Below are 3,996 nucleotides of genomic sequence, written 5' to 3'. Positions count from 1 at the left end.
TAAAATTAACTCAGTACTAAAGAGAACATCAGAGAAATAGTACTCATAACTGGTTAGAAATACTATATCATAGTTAATTTCTACTTAGTACTCTTTGGTTACTGCAAAGTGTCTGAGGGTCCCGTCTGCTATTATTTTCACACTTTTTAAAGCTTATAATAGTTTATCTTTACATCATTTTGTGCCTTTTCCCATCTCAGTTGTAATCTCTGTGGACTTCCCATCACCAATTCACCCATGTGTCATCATCACCAATTCATTCGTGTGCCATCACCATAGTCCCGTGCTTCCCCTCTCCCACTTTTGATCCCATTCCCCACTCCACCCTTGTAAAATGTCTCTGGTCTATAGCTGTTCATTATTGTAAGCCCCACCTCCTCACTGGTCCTTTATGCTCCTGCTATGAGTGAAACCATCCAGTATTTTTCTTTTTCTCTTTCTTTCTGGCTTATTTCACTAAGCATAATCCCTTCCAGCTCCATTCATGTTGCTGCAAAAGGTATGAGTGTATATTTTTTGATTGCTGAGTGATATCCTGTTGTGTATATGTACCACATCTTTTAAATCCAGTCATCTGCTTTTGGGCATTTATGTTGATTCCATGTCTTTCCATTTGTAAATAATGCAGCAGTAAACAAGGGGGTGCAGATGTCTTTTGGAATCAGTGTTTTTGTGTCTTTTGGGAAGATATCTAGGAGTTGGGTTTCTGGGTCATATGGAAGCTCCATTTTTAGCAGTTTGAGAAACCTCCAAACAGTTTTCCATAGTGGTTGTACTAGTTTGCATTCCCACCAGCAGAAGAGTTACCTTTTCTCCACATCCTTGCCAACACTGTTGCTACTTGTTTTAAGATGTGCCATTCTCACTGGTATAAGGTGGCATCTCATTGTGGTTTTAATTTGCATCTCCCTTATTACAAGTGACATTGAACATTTTTTTCATATGTATTTTCACACGTCTTTAAAAAAAGATTTATTATGTATACATTGGGATACAGGCCAGAGGTGCAAGGGCAATGAGAAGATTCATTAGAGACGATGGGCAACAGAATAGGCAGATCAATGAAGTACACTGCTGAGGGGAGCAATGGGCAAGGCAAGAGAGGTCTGCTGTGCCATTTGGGTCACCTCCCTGGCCAGGATTGAACTCTTGCTGCAGGGGCTAGCTTCATAGTTCTGTGTTTTAACTCATTGCACCACCAGGGAGGGCTCTATTTTCACACTTTTTAAGTTTAACATCTCCTTTCCTCATTTATCCTGGTAACACATACTAAGAATACTTCTCTGGTTTCTTCCTCTCTATTCAAATATTTTGTGCTTATAGTTGTGTCATCTCAGGTCTGAGTTACATTTAGAAATGCAGAATGTTGTTAAAGGTGGGAAGAAAGGGATGAAACATAAAAATTAATGAACAGACAATCCCCAAATCTTTGGGGAGTGAAAATTCTCTTTAATCTGTTCACTCCTACTGAGTGGGTTTTTCTCATTCTTCTTCTTAATACAGAGAAATTTATAATCTCTCATTGCTTATTAGTTTCATGTCAAAGTATTTAGTCCCTGTACTTACATTCCTGCTTCCTGCCTTTGAAAGAGCACAGGAGTCCAGTTCTGAAGCCAGGTTTAACCTTCCCCCAATGTCCTGAAAGACAAAAAAAGCCAGAACTGCTTTTTTATTTTTTGCTTCCCTTTCCTATTCCCTACATCACTTTCTCTTTTTCTAATTATCCCCAGTTGGAGGGACTCATAAATCTCATATGCTGTAACTAAAAGTGAAATTCTTCTAGTTGCTACAAAGCTGCACAGAAGCAAATCCACAGATATTAGGCTTTTTATATTCAGGGATGCTCTTATTGGAGAGGAGTACTCTGTGTTCATTGTTAATATCATGTGTGCGTAGATTTACCTCTATCTGATATTCTCAAAAAACAAAGCAAAACAAAACAGTGATTTCTGACGAGATCTTTTCAAACTCCTGCCAAAACATTATAATGCCAAGACATTTTAATGTTTTTATTTTAGGGACTTTTGCACAATTCTTGATAATTAACCTGATTGGCTGATGCAAAAATAACTGAGAGACCAATCAAATTGCTTCATATTTAAGAACTTGGTCAATTAAAGATAGCCTACTGAGATTTCATGATACCGTATCTTGAAATGGTCAGCCATTAGATTTTGTATTTCAACACAGAAAGGGATGGCCCATTGATTGCCCATTCATTGTGACAGCCCAAAGCCCTGTGATTGACCAGCGTCTGGTTAACTCAGTTGACCTGGATCCCCAAGGCCCTGGTGATTGCTCCCTGAACCTAAAGGGGAGCTTGAACTGCCAAAGACTAGCCACATGACTCTTTTGTTTGCAGAATTGTCATTGTCAGAGAAGAAAATTCAGTCTCCCTATGTTCTCTCATAGTGCCAGGCAGAAAACAAACAAAAATAGTCCTACAATAATTTTGGAAATCAGTTCCATTAAAGAGGTACTTTTTTATATGGACACTGATACGTAAAACAAAACAAAAACCAGTAGCCTGCAAATTGTGGTCCTTAGAGCAGCCGTAGCACCATATAGAAAATTCCTTGAAAGTCAGAGACCTAGATTTGCTCCCAGCCTACTGAACCAAAAACTGTGGTGGTGAGGGTCCAGCCACCTGTGCTTTGAGTTTTCCAGGTGACCCTGATGTTGTTCAAGCTGAGAATGGCCACTCTCAACTGCAAATAGCTTTCACCTATGTAAACAGTGGCAACTGGGCTCTCATCTGTCTGTTCTCTTCTCTTAACTTTTCCTCTGGAGTCTTCAAGAGTCAGAATTCATTTCTCTTAATCTTCAGTCCCTCAGAACAGTTTAAAACGTACATTCCTGTGGCCTGGGTGGGCTGCCTGATGCTAGGATATACTGGAACACTCTGTTACTTCTTTAGAACTTAATCAAGTAAACCAGAGCTTTTTGTCTTGTTTGATTAAGTAGTGCTGCTAGTCTGTGCAGATCCAGGTAGCTACACCCTTGTTTCAATGAGCACACTGTTGTCTTGTGTTTCCCAAGCCCTTAGTATCACAGGAGAGAGGTAAGACTCAACTCCTTCCGATTTTTAGAATAGCAAGTTGGCAATTTTTAGCTCTTGCCTTTGGAAAAAAATTTTCCATTTCTTTTTTTCTGTGAGCTTATTGTGCTGAAAGTCCACAACAAAAAATGTTAAAAGACCTGTTACATAGAAAGAAGGGTGGCCATTGCCTTTGCTTTGTATGAGGTTTGGGAACTGAGAAAAATGTCAGCTTGGATGCTGCTGAAACAGCAGTATCTTCTCCTATTCAAAGGTCCTGGAATGGTAGTGGGGAGCTTGGAGTTAGACTCATTGGTCCTAACACACAAAATTTACTGGGATACAATATGTCTAACAATATTGGTGTGGTGTTAGACATCTTCCCCTACTAAAGCTGCCCAAGTGAAGAGGTGGGTGTCATTGGAAGAGGGCTTCATTTCCAATGAATTCTGAATGTGTCACATGGGTATTGATTGACCAGTCTTGCCATCAGCATGACTGAAGCCAGCCTAGAGCTGTCCCTGTGATCCAATTTTCAGAGTTCACAGACACCTTCACTCCTTGGCAAATAGCATCAGCAAGTGGCAGGATGGAGGGAGAGAGGAATGGGGTGTTTGTGTGCAGAAATAATCTAGCAGAAAGGTGGCAGGAATGAATGATTTAGAGTCCTGGTTAGCTGTCAGACCAGTATGTGCTGAAAGCTGTAAGTATTGCATCTCAGGAATGTGGCATAGTTAGGGGTCTGGTGCACTTCCTTTGACAATATTAAGCCATGAGGGAGTAAAAAGCAGACTCTCATCAATCAGGAAACTGATTTTCATTAGCTCACACTTAAGATTGGATGTGTAGATGTACATGAGCAGATATGTTTATCATGGCCCTCATCATCTCAAAGAGTTTGGAGTTTGAGTGACTTTAGGCAAGGTGTGACCCTTTATGGCTTCCCATTTGTTTTTAAA

Source organism: Condylura cristata, unplaced genomic scaffold (genome assembly GCF_000260355.1).
Source record: "Condylura cristata isolate star-nosed mole 26May11 unplaced genomic scaffold, ConCri1.0 scaffold00023, whole genome shotgun sequence".
Lineage (NCBI taxonomy): Eukaryota > Metazoa > Chordata > Mammalia > Eulipotyphla > Talpidae > Condylura > Condylura cristata.
This window is presented reverse-complemented; position numbering follows the sequence as displayed.